General features: G+C 41.1%; 1 protein-coding gene across 6 annotated transcripts in view; it reads left to right on the plus strand.

Annotated features, from left to right (window-relative positions):
- Nucleotides 1-381: 381 nt before the first annotated feature.
- Nucleotides 382-19,238, plus strand: part of SENP5 (SUMO specific peptidase 5) — a 62,736-nt gene continuing 43,879 nt past the window's right edge. For 3 of the 6 annotated variants that reach the window (XM_032336876.1, XM_032336884.1, XM_032336893.1), the window contains exon 1: nt 383-587. The gene's annotated coding sequence lies outside the window, so the exon portion shown is untranslated. Of the gene's footprint in view, nt 588-17,068; nt 17,632-19,238 lie in introns of those variants that run through there. The other 3 variants (XM_032336850.1, XM_032336865.1, XM_032336859.1) reach the window with 3 other exon arrangements.

Genomic DNA, 19,238 nt, shown 5'->3' on the forward strand with positions numbered 1-19,238 from the left:
AGAAAAGCCCGGGCCAGGCCTCAAAGCGCATCCAGTGCAGAAAGGTGCCCCCTTCGCTTTTGGCAAAAGGGAAAGGGATTAGCGGTGGTCGGCCTTAGCACTTTTGGGGTTAAAAAATTGAGAGGGGACTGAACAGAGGTCTCAAATCCGCCCTGTCGAGCCTCTGCAATTTCTGAATCTCCGTTCCCACCAATCTCACGCGCAAGCAGGGAGACGCCAGTAAGTGACGGTGCGAACCAGCGGGGAACATCTGGCCTATAAGCCGGGAGGCCGCGAAGCGCGCCGCCGGAAGCGGAGGGACGGCGGAGCCACGCCCTAGCGCCCGGCCGCAGCTCTGTCTTCCGCTGCCCCCACCACGGACGGGCGGGGCTAAGGCGGAAGGGCACGGAAGGAGGTGACGCTGTAAGTGAGCGCCGGCGTCGCGGCGGCGCCTGTGAAGGAAGCTCGGTGGCTGTGGCCGCTGCGAGCAGGCCGGGCACCTCCTCACTGACCAGGGTTCCCTAGAATTGGCGAAGGCGGGGTCGCAGGCTGAGCTGCCGCAGTATCTCGACCCCTGGTGCGGCAGGTGCGGGCAGCGAGGGACGTAGGTAAGCAGGAGCCCCGGTGTCAAATCGGAATGACTTACGGACCGGGCTGGCTGGCCATTCCCGCGCCAGTGCGCGCCAGCTCAGCACCCCGGCCTGAAGGCCTCAGGCGCTGCCTTCCCCCCACACCCGAGCCGGAGGCAGCAAATTTCTCCCTGGGCGCTGCTGTTCTTTCCTGGGGGCGGGCAGGGAGCTCCTTCCGAGGCACCGTTGTCCTCCCCTTTTTCTCCCCAGTCTGAACTGTACGACGCAGAAGCAAAAAAAGCTAGCGCCCCCGGCCGCTTCTCCTGAGGCCAGGGAAAGGTTTGAAAGGAAGAGCTGCTGTTATGCGGATTGGGAATCCAAAGGTTTATATTTGTTCGGACCGTTCTGCTTCCTTCCTGCATTTAGTTCTTTCAGCCCGCACTCTTGGGACCTTGTTGTAGTGAATGGGTATGGCACAATTAAACGCTAGGGTGGTGGGAAGCTTGTTTTCCATAAAGCTTTTTATTTTTGTTTCTGTGCTAGTTAGTATCAACCCCCGTTGCACTGGGCTTCTGTGCTGGGGGAAGAGGGACGCGGAGAGGATGTGGGAAATGAGGGTTTTGTATGTAAGAGTCGGAACAGCTGAGTTAAAATCTTAGCCTGCCATTTGGTGGTGGTTTTAATCTTGTGCTAGATACTTCGACATTTTTAACCACACGTAAAGGGGCGCTTTTTTATGCCTATATAAATAGGGAGAATGAAATGGAGTGAAAAAAGCAGAACATCAGTCATTAAATGTTTTGGATTTAGGAATATCCTGGACACTTAATGGTAGGTTTCTAATTATGTCTTTTACGCAGAATAACTGAGTTTGGTATGAAGGAGGGTGTGTGGTTAGAACCTAACTGCAGGCTCTGTTTGGGGTTGTGCAGCATTAGGAAGAGGTCAGACTCTCCTAGCTACCCAGGTATCTTATGTTTGTTGATAAAACATTGCTGGTTTATGAGGAATAACCTAAATCAGTTCTGCTTCTTTTTCCAGATACTTGTGCTCAGTGGGCCCTTTCTAGGAAGAAAAGCTGGAGGGGATTCATTTACACTTTGGCCTGCTTTAGAAGGAATTCTTCACACATATTTCTGAGGATCCCTGCACTATGCTTCTAACAGAGTTGAAAACGTGCAAGGAATTGCAGAGAAATGACCCTTTGAGTGGCTGGATATTACAGTCATGAGTTAATCTGAGGAGCTGCCTTTCTCTGTATTGGGGAGTAAGACATATCCCACTCTGAAGTTTAATAGACCCTAAGTCAGAGGAATGTTCAGGGAAGAGGGTGTGGCAATGCAGTCAAGTGATCTGAGTAAAGAGCACCTGTTCTTACAGTTGCTTGGTCAGACAGTTAAGGATGCTTTCCTTTCCTCGGCAGTGGAACATGATGCTGATGGCTGCTACACATTATGTAGCCAAGTGCAATCTCCAGTTCCTTTAGTACAGAATTGCACATGGACACAGAAGGGATCTTGAGGGTCATCTAATCCAGTGGTTCCAAAACCTGGCTGGGCATTGGAATCATTTGGGGAATTAATACAAAAGTCTAGGTGCTTGGGTGCTGTCTCAGTAGATTGGAAGTATGATCTCTGTATTTGTGGTTTTTAAATAGCTTCTCAGGTGATACTCATGTTTTGAAAACCCAGATGTAGAGCCGGTTTCACATATTAGTTTATGAACAGGCTCCCAGTCAAAGTGTGATGCCATTAACAAATAACTTTACTTAAGTAAAGAGTAGTACTCTTTCAGGTTTTGTACCACTTTGAGCCCAGAAGATAGGTCCTGTAAGTCAGTAGCTCAGTATAATTGTTTTTGTATTTTCCTGTGCACTAAAACTTCTTAAAGCTCTCTGATGAAAGTATTAGATTTTACAGTAAAATATCTTACTAAATGTTGCTTAGGTTGTTTTTTGGCACAAGTATATAAAGGTTATATCACTTTGTACGTCAGTTTTTTAGTAGGCTTTTATGCCAAGCTTTCATAAACCATGGAAAAATTTCAATTTAAGAAAATTTTCCTTTTGCTTTGGCTTATAAACCCAGTGCAGGGGTTTATAATACACAGGTTGCCTTTTCTTTCTTTGTTTCTTTAAACCCCTTCCTCCATCCTAGTATGCATGGCCACTTTGTATCACTAATCAGCTTCTAGTGGAGTGCAGTTTGAGGACTTCCCTCTGAAGGTCTCTAATTGCCTATAAACACCTAATTTGTTAGAGGCATTCAGTATTTAAGCTTGAATTTTTAGTCCTTTTTCTTTTCTTGGTTTAGTTGTAATGTGCCACTGATTTAAAGCATTTGGTAGATGCCTGGAAAGGATCAACTGATTAGATGATAACAGTGCTTCACATGCACTTTTCTTAGGGTGGAAAAGCCTCATGATATAAAGGTAGGTAGATAGATGTATTTTTTTTTTTTTCATCACATTCAAATGAGAGATGTATATTTACTTTTCTTAGAGTGGAAAAACTCTATATCTATCTCATCAGGCTTTTCCACTCTAAGAAATGTACATATGAGGCACTTTTACCACCTAATCAGTTGATCATATACATATATATTGCTTTAGTATTCCTATTCTGTGTTATTAGTAGAGATGGAAATGGACCCTACTTTACAAATCCTCCAGAGGTGGATGCTGAGTTATTTTCTGAAAGTAATCTTGTTTATAGTATGTTACCTTTCTACTACCAGATGACAAAGGGTGTTCTAAATTTGCTCATTAATAAAAACATGTTAACAGGGTGCCTTGCTGACTTAGTCCTTAGAGCATGTGACTCTTGATCTTGGGGTCATGAGTTTGAGCCCCACATTGGGTATAGAGATTACTTAAATAAATAAATAATTAAAATAAACAAACCATGTTAACAAATGCATTGTACATGAATATGAGTCTAGAGAAACCTATGATACATGTCTGGGATGAAAAGCCAAGTCATGGAGTCTCTAAGTTTTTTATTTTTGTGTCTGAAATACCCTAATTCTGAGGTTTTAAAAATTGCTGTTTCAGATTCTGACAGAGCAGACTTTTCAAGTAGAGGTACTTAAAGAGGATAAATATGGACCCAGAGTCCCAATTTTAGTCTAAACTGATAGAACAGATTTAACATAGAAACAGAGGCAGGGTGAGGATAGTAACATGAAGACCTAGTGAAAGTCATTTGCTGGTCCTTGAGGCAGTCTTCTATGTCTATGAGGACTTGAGACCAAAACTGGATACTTAATCTACTTTATATACAGTGGCTGAATGTGATAAAAGTTTTACCAGTAGGGACTATAAATGGGTTAGTCTCTGGTTCTCAGTCTTGGTCTTTTTATGGTTCATTCATGTTCTCCGATGCCAGTGGGCATTATTTTTTTGTTTTTTTTTTTTTTTTTTAAATTTTTTTAAAGATTTTATTTATTAATTTGACAGAGAGAAATCACAAGTAGATGGAGAGGCAGCCAGAGAGAGAGAGAGGGAAGCAGGCTCCCCGCTGAGCAGAGAGCCCGATATGGGACTCGATCCCAGGACCCTGAGATCATGACCTGAGCCGAAGGCAGCGGCTTAACCCACTGAGCCACCCAGGCGCCCCATGTTTGTTTTTGTTTTTAATCTTGTTTCCTGTAGCCCTAGACCAAGGTGGGCATTGGCCTCAAGTGACTGGCAGAAGGTACAGCCAGCCTCGGATATAATTGGTAGGGAGTTATCCTGAGTTTATTTGTAAGAGGAGCAAAAATTAGATCTTAGGCTAAACACACACATGAAAAGTGTTAAGATGCCTGCTGGGGGCCACCTGGGTGGCTCAGTCAGTCAAGCTAGCCTGACTCTTGGTTTTGGCTTGGGTCCAGATCTCAGGGTCCTCTGATTGAGCCACACATCAGGCTCCACCCTCAGTGGAGTGTGTTTGATGTTCTCTCTTGCTCTCCCTCTTCTTTTCCTGCTCGTGCTGTTTCTCTAGAATAAATAAATCTTTAGTGGCAAAAAAAAATCTGGTTTCCTACTACAAGCCATTCAGTCTCTCATATTTCTGGGATGGGTAACCCCATCCCTATTTATTTGCTGTGCAACGGCTATGACTGTCTTTTTACGTCTGCTAAAAAGAACTTTTTCATAGCAGTGCTTGAGTTAACCTGTATGGTGGCTACACTGCGAACATTTCCCCTTAAGGATGGATCCCTTAAGGATTGTTCAGACTTAGGACTGTCTGGAAGTCAGTGAGTATCTCATAAAAGTTGAAGCTCTTTTTTTTTTTTTTTTTTTTAAAGATTTTATTTATTTGAGAGTGACAGGGAGTGAGCAGGAAAGAGAAAGCACAAGCCAGGGGGAGAAGCAGAAGGAGAAGTAGACTCCCTGCTGAGCCCGAAGTGGGGCTTGATCTCAGGACCCTGAGATCATGACTAAGCCACCAAGGCACCCTGAAAGCTCATTTTGGTTTTCATTGTGTGTGTGTTTTATGTCTGAACATATGTTGGTATTTGGTGAACATGAATACAACAGCAGTGTCAAGAATACTGGGGCAGGGGGCGCCTGGGTGGCTCAGTGGGTTAAAGCCTCTGCCTTCGGCTCAGGTCATGATCTCAGGGTTCTGGGATCGAGCCCCACATTGTGCTCTCTGCTCAGCAGGGAGCCTGCTTCCCTTCCTCTCTGCCTGTCTCTCTGCCTACTTGTGATCTCTCTCTCTCTCTCTCTCTGTCAAAAAAAAAAAAAAAAATACTGGGGCAGAAATGTAGAGGAACCACCTGTGGAGGTTGCTTTTAATTTTAATTACATGTAGTTGGGAGTGCATGCTTGGGATTTGTGAATTTTAGGGTATACTGATGGATTCTTTTATTGGAGTTGGGAGTGCATGCTTGGGATTTGTGGATTTTAGGGTATACTGATGGATTCTTTTATTGGAGAACCTTCCGTAGCAACATCTTTGGCTTTCCTCCTGAGTGAGTTAGATTCCTCAAAAAAGAATTTTCAGATCTTCTGCTTGGAGCTTGTAAGCTGGCATCCAGCAGTCTGGCTTAGAGGTTTTAGCCCTTAGTGTGTAGACTCTGCTTATGTTCATTTAACTCAACTCTTTTCAGTATGATACCTTCATTCTTAGCTGGACCAGCTGTTTTCAGTCCAGGAATCCATTGTTTTACCCTCTAGAGCTGCAGTGTCCAATTTGGTAGCCAGTAGCCAAATGTAGCAACTTAAATTTAATAATTAAAATTAAAGAATAAGTTCCTCATTTGCATCATAGACACATTTCAAGTGGTCAGTAACTGTATGTGCCCAGAGGCTACCATATAAGACAAGGTAGATAGAAACTTTCTATTATTGTGGAAGTTTTATTGGATTACACTGTTTTAGTATAGAAAATAAAGCTCCATGCTTCTCCCAGAGTGGGATAGGGGTAGTTGGCTGTATTTTGTGGAGAGTAGGAGGGTATCTAAGTGATTTGACCAATCTTGTTTTTAGCACCATGTTCATATCTCTTTTATAGAACTTGTTGCTGCCAATTTCTGACCTCTTGTGAGGCACTGTTGTATAAATTGGATTGCTTTCCTCATTACAAGCTTAACTCTCTTCACTCTTTTTTTTTTAAATTTTCTTTAGTCTTTAAGTCAATCTGCATTTTAACCTCCAAAAGGGTTTTTTGTTGTTCTCTCTTCCATTTTGTGTATGTATGCTTAAAAAAAAAAAAAAAAAGCCCAAACTCTTTGACTTGTATATTTTATTGTATATAAATTATATCTTAAAATTGAAAAAAAAAAGCTTTATTTTCATCTTAATGGGACTTAGGAGGGAGTAAGAGTAAAATGTGTTCAATCTGCCATCTTTTCCCGTAAGTAAAGTATGCTGTCAGCATTTAAATATGTACAACTGTCTCCATCAAAAAACCTCTGCTTGGTCTCTCTCCAATTTACTTGGGCTTCTTGAGCAGTTTTATATATGGTCGTCTTTACTCCATCTTGGTTTTGTCCTCTTCATTCTACTAAAATTTTTCTTACAAATGTCATGAGAATCAAATTAAGACTTTTAAATTTAATTTAATTTTACTTTTTTCATTTTCAGAAGTTTTTATTGCGATTATAATGGCAGTATATTTGGGAGATTAATTTTTATTTTTTTAATTCGGTTAAAAAATTAATTTTTTAATAAGCTACTGTATAGTACATCATTTATATTTATTTATTTATTTATTTATTTATATTAACATATAATGTATTATTTGTTTCAGGGGTACAAGTCTGTGATTAATCAGTCTTACACAATTCACAACACTCACCGTAGCACATACCCTCCCCAGTGTACATCACCCAGCCACTCCATCCCTCCCCTTCCCCTCCCCTCTAGCAGCTGTCAGTTTGTTTCCTGAGATTAAGAGTCTCTTATGGTTTGTTGTCCTCTCTGGTTTTGTCTTGTTTCATTTTTCCCTTCCCTTACCCTATGATCCTCTGTCTTATTTCTCATATTCCTCGTATCAGTGATATCATATGATAATTGTCTTTCTTTTTTCTTTCTTTCTTTTTTTTTTTTTTTTTTTTTTTTTTGTTTGGCAGAGAGAGATGACAAGCAGGCAGAGAGGCAGGCAGATAGAGAGGAGGAAGCAGGCTCCCTGCTGAGCAGAGAGCCTGATGCGGGGCTCGATCCCAGGACCCTGCGATCATGACCTGAGCCAAAGGCAGCTGCTTAACCCACTGAGCCACCCAGGCGCCCCTGATAATTGTCTTTCTTTGATTGACTTATTTCGCTTAGCATAATAACCTCTGGTTCCATCCACGTCATTGCAGATGGCAAGATTTCGGTTTTTTTTTTGAGGGCTGCGTAATATTCCGTCGTGTGTATGTATATTCATCACATCTTCTTTTTTTTTTTATTTTTATTTTTATTTATTTATTTTTTTTAAGATTTTATTTATTTATCAGAGAGAGAGAGAGAGAGGGAGAGCGAGCACAGGCAGACAGAATGGCAGGCAGAGGCAGAAGCAGGCTCCCTGCTGAGCAAGGAGCCCGATGTGGTACTCGATCCCAGGACGCTGGGATCATGACCCGAGCCAAGGGCAGCTGCTTAACCAACTGAGCCACCCAGGCATCCCATATCACATCTTCTTTATCCATCCATCTGGTGATGGACATCTAGGCTCCTTCCATAGTTTGGCTATTGGTGGACATTGCTGCTATAAACATTGGGGTGCATGTTCCCCTTTCCAATCACTACATTTATATCTTTAGGGTAAGTACCCAGTAGTGCGATTGCTCGGTCGTAGGGTAGCTCTATTTTCAACCTCCGTGTTGTTTTCTAGAGTAGTTGCACCAGCTTGCATTCCAACCAACAGTGTAGGAGGGTTCCCCTTTCTTGGTATCCTTGTCAACACCTGTCATTTCCTGACCTGTTAGTTTTAGCCATTCTGACTGCTGTGAGGTGGTGTCTCACTGTGGTTTTGATTTGTATTTCCCTGACACCAAGTGATGTTGAATACTTTTTCATGTGTCTGTTGGCCATTCGGATAACTTCTTTGCAGAAACTTCTTCACGTCTTCTGCCTGTTTCTTGATTGGATTATTTATTCTGTGGGTGTTGCATTTAATAAGTTCTTCATGGATTTTGTGTACTAGCCCTTTATCTCATATGTCATTTGCAAATACCTTCTCCCATTCTGTCAGTTTTCTTTGGTTTTGTTGACTGTTTCCTTTGCTGTGCAAAAGCTTTTGATCTTGATGAAGTCACAATATCTCATTTTTGCCCTTGCTTCCCTTGCCTTTAGTGATGTTTCTAGGAAGAAGTTGCTGTGGCTGAGGTCGTAGAGGTTGCTGCCTGTGTTCTCCTCAAGTATTTGGATGGATTCCTGCCTAACATTGAGGTCTTTCACCCATTTTGAGTCTGTTTGTGTGTGCTCTAATGAAACGGTCCAGTTTCATTCTTCTGCATGTGGCTGTCCAATTTTCCCAATGCCATTTGTTGAAGAGACTGTCTTTTTTCCATTGGACATTCTTTCCTGTTTTGTTGAAGTTTAGTTGATCATAGAGTTGAGGGTCCATTTCTGGGCTCTCTCTTTGTGTCTGTTTTTGTGCCAGTACCATACTGCCTTGATTGCAGCTTTATAGTAGACCTTAAAGTCTGGAATTGTGATGCTGCCAGCTTTGGTTTTCTTTTTCAACACTCCTCTGGCTATTCGGGGTCTTCTCTGGCTCTTCGGGGGCTTCTCTGGTTCCATATAAATTTTAGGATTATTTGTTCCATTTCTTTGAAAACAGTTGAGGGTATTTTGATAGGGATTATATTAAATGTGTAGATTGCTCTAGGTAGCATAGACATTTTCACAATATTTGTTCTTCCAATCCATGAGCACGGAACATTTTTCTATTTCTTTGTGTCTTCCTCATTTTCATTCATGAGTATTCTGTAGTTCTCTGTGTACCAATTCTTTGCCTCTTTGGTTAGGTTTATTCCTGTTACCTTCTGGTTTGGGGTGCAGTTGTAAATGGGATCAATTCCTTAATTTCTTTCTTCTGTCTTTGTTGGTGTATAGAAATGCAGCTGATTTCTGTGCATTGATTTTATATCCTGACACTTTACTGAATTCTTGTATGAGCTCTAGCAGTTTCGGAGTGGAGTCTTTTGGGTTTTCCACATAAAGTATCATATCATCTGCAAAGAGTGAGAGTTTGACTTCTTCGGCAATTCGGATGCCTTTTATTTCTTTTTGTTGTCTGATTGCTGAGGCTAGGACTTCTAGTATAGAATAGTAGTGGTTCTAGTAGTAGTTCTAGAATAGTAGTGATGATATTGGACATCCCTGCCATGTTCCTGACCTTAGGGGAAAAGCCCTCAGTTTTTCCACATTGAGAATGATATTTGCTGTGGGTTTTTCATAGAGGTCTTTTATGATATTGAGGTATGTACCCTCTATCCCTACCCTGAAGTGTTTTGATTGAGAAAGGATGCTGTGCTTTGTCAAATGCTTTTTCTACATCTATTGAGAGTCATATGGTTCTTGTTCTTTCTTTTATTAATGTATCATATCACATTGATTTGCGGATGTTGCATCAACCTTGCAGCCCCGGAATAAATCCCTCTTAGTCATGATGAATAATCCTTTTAATGTACTGTTGAATCCTATTGGCTAAGTTTAGATTCTGTTTTTTAGATTAAGATTTTATTTATTTATTTGAGAGAGAGCAAGCATGAGAGGGGGAGGGTCAGAGGGAGAGAATGTGGGACTTGCTCCTGGGACTTGAGGATCATGACCTGAGCTGAAGGCAGTCACTTAACCACCTGAGCCACCGAGGCCTCCTTAGTGAAAATGTTTGCATCCATGTTCATCAGGGATGTTGGTCTGTAGTTCTCCTTTTTGATGGGGTCTTTGTCTGGATTTGGGATCAAGGTAATGCTGGTCTTATAAAATGAGTTTGGAAGTTTTCCTTCCATTTTTATTTTTTGAAACAGTTTCAGGAGAATAGGTATTAATTCTTCTTTAAATGTTTGGTAGAATTCCCCTGGGAAGCCATCTGGCCCTGGGCTCTTGTTTGTTGGGAGATTTTTGATTACTCCTTCAATTTCCTTACTGGTAAGGGTCTGTTCAGGTTTTCTATTTCTTTGTGGTTCAGTTTTGGTAGTTTATACATCTCTAGGAATGCATCCATTTCTTCCAGATTGTCTAATTTGCTGTCATGCAGTTGCTCATAATATGTTCTTATAATTGTTTGTATTTCTTTGGTGTTGGTTGTGATCTCTTCTCTTTCATTCTTTGGGTCCTTTCCCTTTTATTTTTGCTAAGTCTGGCCAGGGGTTTATCAGTCTTATTAATTTTTTCAAAGAACCAGCTCCTAGTTTTGTTGATCTGTTCTACTGTTCTTTTGGTTTCTATTTCATTGATTTCTGCTCTGATCTTTATTATTTCTCTTCTGTTGCGGGTTTTAGGCTTTCTTTGGTGTTCTTTCTGCAGCTCCTTTAGGTGTAGTGTTAAGTTGTATAGTTGAGACCTTTCTTGTTTCTTGAAAAAGGCTTGTCTTGCTATATACTTTCCTCTTAGGACCACCTTTGCTGCATCCCAAAGATTTTGACCAGTTGTGATTTCATTTTCATTTGTTTCCATGAATTTTTAAAATTCTTCTTTAATTTCCTGCTTGACTTCAGTCATTCTTTAGTAGGATGCTCTTTAGCCTCCATGTATTTCAGTTCTTTCCAACTTTCCTCTTGTGGGTGAGTTCTTGTTTCAAAGCATTATGGTCTGAAAATATGCAGGGAATGATCCCAATCTTTTGGTGTCTATTGACCTGACTTGTGACCCAGAATGTGATCTATTCTGGAGAATGTTCCATGTGCATTAGAGAAGAATGTGTATTCTGTTGCTTTGGGATGGAATATTCTGACTATATCTGTGATGTCCATATAGTCCATTGTGTCATTTAAAACCTTTATTTCCTTGTTGATCGTTTGCTTAGGTGATCTCTCCATTTCAGGGAGGGGGTGTTAAAGTCCTTTACTATTATTGTATTATTATCCGTTTTGTATTATTGTATATTATTGTATTATTATCAGTGTTTCTTTGATTGTTAATAATTGGTTTAATAATTGGCTGCCCCCATGTTAGGGGCATAGATGTTTAAAATTGTTAGATCTTCTTTTTGGACAGACCCTTTAAGTAGGATACAGTGTCCTTCCTCATCTCTTATTTTAATCTTTGGCTTAAAATCTAATTTGTCTGATATAAGGATTGCCACCCCAGCTTTCTTTTGATGTCCATTAGCATGGGAAATGCTCACTTTAAATCTGAAGGTGTCTTTGGATCTAAAATGAGCCTCTTGCAGACAGCATATCAATGGGTCTTATTTGTTTGTTTGTTTGTTTGTTTTGTTTTTACCCATTCTTATACTCTTTGTCTTTTGATTGGGGCATTTAGCCCATTTACATTCAGGGTAACTATTGAAAGATATGAATTTAGTGCCATTTTATTGCTTGTAATGTGACTGTTTCTGTATATTGTCTCTGTTCCTTTCAGGTCTTTGTTACTTTTAGACTCTCTCTTTGCTTGGAGAACCCCTTTCAGTATTTCCTGTAGGGCTGGTTTGGTGTTTGCAAATTCTTTTAGTTTTTGTTTGTCCTGGAAGCTTTCTGTCTCTCCCTCTTATTTTCAGTGACAGCCTAGCTGGATATAATATTCTTGGCTGCAAATTTTCTCATTTAGTGCTCTGAATATATCATGCCAGTCCTTTCTGGCCTGCCAGGTCTCTGTGGATAGGTCTACTGCCAGTCTAATATTTCTACCATTGTAGCTTACAGACCTCTTGTCTGGAGATGCTTTCAGGGTTTTCTCTTTGTCTTTGAGACTTGTAAGTTTTAATATTAGCTGTTGGGATGTTGTCCTATTTTTACTGATTTTGAGGGGGGTTCTCTGTGCCTCCTGGATTTTGATGTCTGTTTCCTTCTCCAAATTAAGGAAGTTCTCCACTGTTCTTTGTTCCAATATACCTTCTGCCCCCTCTCTTTCTTCTTCTTTTGGGATCCCAATTCCAGTATTGTTTCGTCTTATGGTATCACTTATCTCTCGAATTCTCCCCTCATGATTCAGTATTTGTTTATCTCTTTTTCTCAGCTTCTTTATTCTCCATCATTTGGTCTTCTATATCACTAATTTTCTCTTCTGCTTCATTTATCCTACCAGTAAGAGCCTCCATTTTTTTTTTTTTTTTAAAGATTATATTTATTTATTTGTTAGAGAATACAAGCAGGAGAAGCAGCAGGGAGAAGGAGAAGCAGGCTCCCCACTGAGCAGGAAGCCCGATGAGGGTCTCGATCCCAGGACCCTAGGGTCATGACCTGAGTGAAGGCAGATGCTTAAGTCAGAGACTCCCAGGTGCCCCAAGCCTTCATTTTTGATTGTACCTCATTAGTAGCTTTTTGATTTCAACTTGGTTGGATTTTAGTTCTTTTATTTCCCCAGAAAGGGATTCTCTGCTATCTTCTTTGCTTTTTTTTTAAAGCTCAGCTAGTATCTTTATAATCGTCATTCTGAACTCTAGTTCCAGCATCTCACTAATGTTTGTATTGAGTAGGTCCCTAAGAGTCGGTACTGCCTCTTGTTCTTTTTTTTTTTTTTGAGGTGAGTTTTTCTGCCTTGTCATTTTGTCCGGAGAAGAAGAGATGAATGAGAGAACAAAATGCTAAAAGGGTAACAACGACCCCAGAAAAATATACTCTAAACAAATCAGAGGCGACCCAAAGCTGGGGGGAAAAGAAAGGGAAAAAAAAAAAATGATCAGGCTGGTGAATAGAACAGAGTCATACACTTGATTTGGGGTGTATTTTGGTCTGCTAGAAGAAACTTCCTCCCAACATTTTAAAGAAAGAAAAAATAAATATGTATATATATATGTATGTTAAATACATTGAAGTGATAGAATATGACTGAAAAATCAAAATGAAAAGATTTTTTAAAAAATAGTGATAAGATGTTGGTTAAAATAGGAAAGAGGAAAAATTAAAATAGAAAAATAAAGAAAATTTAAAAAATTTAACTTTGAAAGACTAAAGAATCATGGAGGAAAAAGTCATGAATTCTATGTGCTGTATTCCCCAGCACTGGAGTTTTGCAGTTCTCATTCATCTGTATACTTGGTCTTGGCTGGATGTTCTTGCTGATCTTCTGGGGGAAGGGCATGTTGCAGTGATCCTCAGGTGTCTTTGCCCAGGGTGGAATTGCACTGCTCTTGCCAGGGGCTGGGCTACATAATCTGCTTGGGTTTTCTCTCAGTAGCTTTTTTTCCCTGAAAGCTTTCTGTACAGCTTTGGAGAACAAGCATGCAAATGGTGGCCTCTCCGCCTCCGGGCCTTTAGGGCCCCCGCCTTCAGTGAGCCCTCAAAGAAAAGGAATCAGTCACTCCTGTTTCCCTGGTCTCCGGCCATGCTCTGTGCTCACCTGGCCTGTGACCAAGCATTTCTGTCTCTGGCACACTGTCCTGTTTGGAGTCTGCAAACCCAGCAGATTCCTGCAGGATGCTCCCATGCTCCTTCTTCCAGTGGAGGAAGGAGGGGGTTGGTCTCCCCGAATCTGCCACTTGTGAAGTCCCTGCTGGTAGAATAGTGACGTGACTTTGCTTTAGATCATGGTTTATGGCAACTGCTAGCTGAGATCCCATTCCTTGGCTCTGTCTTTGCAGCTGGCTTCCCTGCTCCGATACCTGAGAGCTCTGCCACACTCAGGCACTCACGGTCTTTCTGTAACCCCGAGGCTTCTGAGACCACACTGTCCCAGGGAGGATTCCACCCCCAACCCCAGCTTAATCACTGGAGTGATGTCCCTCTGTGGAGCAGATTTCTAAAAATTCTGATTTTGTGCTCTGCTGCTCCATTCCTTGCCTGGAGCCAGCAGATGGAGCCCCCCCCCCCACCCCTGCCCAGCAGTCTATCTTCCTGTATATTGCTTCCGATTCACTTCTCCGCACGTCCTACCTTCCAGAAGGTAGTCGCTTTTCTGTTCATGGAATTACTGTTATTCTTTTCTTTGATCTCCTGTTGAGTTAGTGTAGGTTTCAGAATGGTTTGTTAACTAGCTGAATTTGGGACCAGATGAAATTTAGGTCTCCTACTCCTCTGCCATCTTGCTCCTCCCATCATTAATTTTTGATGTAGTGTTCAGTGATTCTTCAATTGCATGTACATAACATGTGCCCTCCTTTAACCCATTACCCTTTTACCCCATCGCCCCACTCCCTCCCCTCTGAAACCCTCAGTTTGTTTCCCAGGGTCCATAATCTCTCATGGTTCGTCTTCCTCTCTGATTTCTCCCCCTTCAGATTTCCCTCCCTTCCCCTATGATCTCCTCCATGCTATTACTTATGTTCTACATCTGAGTGAAACCCTATGATAATTATCTTTCTTTGCTTGACTTATTTCACTTAGCATAATCCCTTCCAGTCCACTCAAGTTGATGCATCTTTTCTGATGGCTGAATGATATTCCATTGTATATATGTACCACATTTTCTTTATCCTTTCATCTGTTTTTTTTTTTTTTTTAAGATTTTATTTATTTATTTGACAGAAATCACAAGTAGATGGAGAGGCAGGCAGAGAGAGAGAGAGGGAAGCGGGCTCCCCGCTGAGCAGAGAGCCCGATGCGGGACTCGATCCCAGGACTCTGAGATCACGACCTGAGCCGAAGGCAGCGGCTTAACCCACTGAGCCACCCAGGTGCCCCTATCCTTTCATCTGTTAAAGGGCATCTCAGCTCCTTCCAAAGTTTGGCTATTGTGGACATTGCTGCTATGAATATTGGGATGCATGTGCCATGGGTAAATACCTAGTAGTGCAGTTGGTGAGTCTTAGGGTAACTCTATTTTTAACATCTTGAGGAGTCTCCATGCTATTTTCCAGAGCAGCTGTAACATCTTACTTTCCCACCAACACAAATGGAGACTTTTAAATCCTTCTCGTTTTTTTCCTTTCCTTTCCCTTCCTTCCTTCCTTTCTCTCTCTCTCTCTCTTTCTCTTTCTTTTTTTTTTTTTTAAAGATTTATTTATTTATTTATTTGACAGAGAGAGATCACAAGTAGGCAGAGAGGCAGGCAGAGAGAGAGAGAGGGAAGCAGGCTTCCTGCTGAGCAGAGAGCCCGATGCGGGCCTCGATCCCAGGACCCTGAGATCATGACCTGAGCCGAAGGCAGCGGCTTAACCCACTGAGCCACCCAGGCGCCCCATCTCTTTCTTTTTTTTGTCGTGACCTTCCTGCCAGTCATGGGGCTCAAACTCATGACCCTGAGATCAAGAGTCTCATGCTATACTGAGTCAGCCAGGCAACCAGTCCTTGTCTTGATTGACTTTTCACTGGCCTTTGACCATTTGCCTCCTTCTAGAAACTTTAATTATCTACCTCTTCCCCTGTTCATTTCTTCTTACTTCCCTTTGCTAAGTAGTCTTTTCTTTTACCTCACTGGTACATCCTAGAGTTCCTCAGAAGATTGCCATAGGGTGCGTCTGCTTCTACCTCTTACAGATTCTCCCTAGGTAAGCTTATTAGTTTCCATAGCTTTAGTTACTATAAGCTGATGGCTTAAAGTGGAAGTCCTGTGATATCTTCTTCTTAGACTTCCTGACCTGTATATCCAATAGTGTATGTCCACTTGGATTTCCTTAGGTCACCTCAGATCTAATATGTCTAAAACTAAAGGCATAGCCAGTATAATCTTCTAATCTTTGTCCATTTGTTCCATATAAATTATGCAGATGTACAATAAAATATACAAACCATTTATTTTATGGAGTAAACATCTTATTAATAAGATTTTTCAGTGATTATATTACTTTTAAGTATTGGGAAGAATGAATTCCAAATCTTTTATGTTGGTAGTACACAGTGAGAGTATGTTTGAATTTCATAGTAAGAAGTGTATTTTAGGGATGCCCGAGGTGGCTCACTTGGTTAATGGTGTGCTTTTGGCTCAGGTCCTGGGGTTGAATTCCATGTCAGGCTCCCTGCTTGGTGGGAGCCTGTTTCTCCCCTCTCCTACCTGCTCATGCTTGCTCTTGCTATCTCTGTCTCTCCTGTCAAATAAATAAATAAATAAAGTCTTTAAAAAGGTTTATTTTAAATGTCTTTTACCATTGATAAAGAAGTAAAGTAAAATAAAGTACCCTAAACCAGAGGTTGTCAACTTTCTCTGTTCACAGCCCCCTTCATGACTTTTTCATAGTGCCCTTAGGCCCAGTAGTTTATTAAGTAATTAGTAATGGCTTTAGGTAGATCTAAACAACTTAATAAGTATGCCCTAGTAACCTATTAGTTTTAAAAAAAAAATACACATAAATTGAAAGACAATATAGTTTTTTAATTTCATTCTTAGTAAACCACAGTTACATAATACACTTGTTGGGCACTATAGAACTTCTCATACCTTGGAACCATTAGACACTGCCACCCACATTTCCTGTTCCAAATTGGTTTTTGTGCAGTATTTTTTTTTTTTTTTTATCATCACAGCAACCAGCCAAAACCCAGGTTTGCAAAGATACGATGTCATCAAAAGGAATATACCAGGATATAATTTGAAACTGAATTATATTAAATTGGTAGATTGTGGAGTGCTTGACAGGTGTGACAGATAAAGAATATCATTTTTTCCCCTCTGATTTCGAATACTTTACATCCCTGTGAAGTTATTGCAGAACCCCAGGGTACCTTGGCACACATTTTAGGAATTGTGGGCCTAAAGTGTTAATAGTTTGGTGTAAATTCCTTTTTTTTTTTTTAAGATTTGTTTATTTGCCAGGGGTAGGGGTAAAGGAGAGAGAAACTCAACCAGACTCACAGGGCTCAAATCTCATGATTCTGAGATCATGACTTAAGCTGAAACCAAGAGTCAGATGCTTACCTGACTGAGCCACCCTTTGGCTGAGCCTGTTGTAGAAATTCTTTTAGACATTTTTCAACCTATAAACTCTTAAAATATACACACTTTTTTTTTCTTTTTAACAAAAATGGGTTCATATGTATTGTTTAGCAACTTTTTTTTTCATTCAGTTGTGTATTATTATGGTAAAGAAATTGGGTTAAGTGTACATATTTAATTCCACATCAGCCTGAAAACTTTAAAACTATAGAGAAGTGAGGGGTCCCTGGCTGGCTCACTCAGTAGAACTCATGACTTGATCTTGGAGTGGTGAGTTCAAGCGTCATGTTGGACATAGAACTTAACTTAAAAAACTGTAGAATTGTTGTTGTTAGGTTTGTTTTTATTTTTTCCGCAAATGATAAAGAATGGAAGCAGTGAGAATAACAACATTCTGGAAACTGGTAAGCAGAAAAGATTAGTGGTAACTGGTTAGCAGACTTGAGAAAGCTGAATCCTAAACCAAGTGGAGAGAGGCAACAAGTAATCATGTTTGTGTTTTAGAAGCTTTTAAAAGTTTCAGAATTAGTGGTGTCATGTACTGTGAAAGTGAAGGTGAAAGTGAGACCAAAAATATGTGATTGAAAGTTTTTTTTTTTTAATTGTTCAAAAATTTCATTATTTCAGAGAGAGAGAGTGTGCACGAGCAGGAGGGGGAGAAGGAGAGACAGTTCAGCCAACTTCAAATTATATCCTGGTATATTCCTTTTGCTGACATCATATCTGGGTTTTTGTTGGTTGCTGTGATGATTAAAAAAAAAAAAAAATACTGGGGCACCTGGGTGGCTCAGGGGGTTAAAGCCTCTGCCTTCGGCTAGGGTCATGATCCCAGGGATTGAGCCCCGAGTCGGGCTCTCTGCTCAGCAGGGAGCCTGCCTCCCTTTCTCTCTCTGCCTGCCTCCCTGCCTACTTGTGATCTCTGTCAAATAAATAAATAAATAAAATCTTAAAAAAAAATTTCCACTACTGGTCAGGAAGTCTAAGAAGAAGATACCACAGGAATTCCACTTTAAGCCCTCAGCTTATGGTAACTAAAGCCGACTTTGTGCTGAGGTTCTGACCCGAGCCGGAACCAAGAGTCAGAAGCTTAACTGACTGCACCACAAAGGCACCCCTGAAAGTCATCTTTAAGAAAAAAACTTCCAGGGTGCCTGGGTGGCTCAGTTGGTTGAGCGACTGCCTTTGGCTGAGGTCATGATCCTGGATTCCTGGGATCTAGTCCTACATTGGGCTCCCTGCTTAGTGAGGCGTCTGCTTCTTTCTCTGACCCAACCCCCTCTCATGCTTTTCTCTCTCTCTCACTCTCTCTCTCTCAAATAAATATATAAAATCTTTAAAGCGAAAAGGTATTTGCAGAAACAAAAAGAAAGAAAAACACTTCCAGAACTATAATTTTCTTCTCTCTGTGCTTAAAAACAGGATAACGAAAGGTTTAGTTTGTGCTGTGGAGAGGGTAAAACAGTCTCTGTACTGGAAGAACCATGCCTAGTTGAGGATGGGGTACAGTGCTTTTATAAAAGGGCTGAGTAGAAAAATACATTCTTTTTTTTTTTTTTAAGATTTTTATTTATTTATTTGATAGAGATCACAAGTAGGCAGAGAGGCAGCAGAGAGAGAGGGGGAAGCAGGCTCCCCGCTGAGCAGAGAGGCTGATGTGGGGCTCGATCCCAGGACCCTGAGACCATGACCCAAGCTGAAGGCAGAGGCCCAAACCACTGAGCCACGCAGGCACCCCAGAAAAATACATTCTTAAGGAGAACACTCTAGCCCTCTTTCCTTAGTTCCTAGAATCCTGCCCCTTCCACCATTTCCTATTCCCAGTGGCAGCCTCTTTCAAGTCTTTGATCTGTTCTTTTGGTATAAACAGCATGGCCCTAAATTACCTTATTTTATTTTATTTTTTTAAAGATTTGTTTTTATTTTTTTATTTTAAAGATTTATTCACTTTAGGGAGAGCATGTGCAGGCGGGGAGGAGCAGAGGAAGAGGGAGAGAAACTCCAGCAGGCTCCTCACTGAGCTCAGAGCCAACATGGGCTCAACCCAGTGACCCTGAGGTCTCGACTTGAGCTGTAACCAAGAGTAAGACACTTAACTGACTGCATCACCCAGGGGCCCCTAAAGATTTTAAGTAATCTCTGCATCCAGCATGGGGCTTGACCGGCCTGAGATTAAGAGTTATATGCTCATCCAGTTGAGCCAGGCAGGCACCTCTAAATTATCCCTTTTTTTAATGTTACTTTTGATTTCCTAATTTTAGTCTTTATTTACTATGGAAGATAAAGATTTAGCTGTCTTTCACATGT

This window comes from Mustela erminea, chromosome 1 (assembly GCF_009829155.1).
Source record: "Mustela erminea isolate mMusErm1 chromosome 1, mMusErm1.Pri, whole genome shotgun sequence".
Taxonomy (NCBI): Eukaryota; Metazoa; Chordata; class Mammalia; order Carnivora; family Mustelidae; genus Mustela; species Mustela erminea.